We start from the raw sequence: 308 nt of genomic DNA, 5'->3' as shown, positions 1-308 counted from the left end.
ACCGCGGAGCTTCCGCATAACGACCCGGTAGGGTTTCCCCCACGGGTCGTGGTCCACCGACTTTATGAGTTCGGCCCAGCATTTCGCTTTGGCCCGCCTGATGGCGAGCTTCAGCTCCTTGCGGGCCGACCTCAGCGCCTCCCTCGGGTCCGGGGAATCCAGGTCCCGCGGCCAACGGTTGGAGCGCGTCATCGTCCTCCTGACTCTGACGTACTCCTCACGCCTGCCCGCCACCTCGGCGTTCCACCAGTGGACTGGCGGTCCGCGAGTCGACGGCGGTCGTTTGGCCGGAAGGGCGAAGTCGCAGG

The sequence above is a fragment of the Daktulosphaira vitifoliae genome, unplaced genomic scaffold (assembly GCF_025091365.1).
Source record: "Daktulosphaira vitifoliae isolate Bord-2020 unplaced genomic scaffold, ASM2509136v1 Scaffold_2, whole genome shotgun sequence".
NCBI lineage: Eukaryota > Metazoa > Arthropoda > Insecta > Hemiptera > Phylloxeridae > Daktulosphaira > Daktulosphaira vitifoliae.
Note: the sequence above shows the minus strand (reverse complement) of the source record.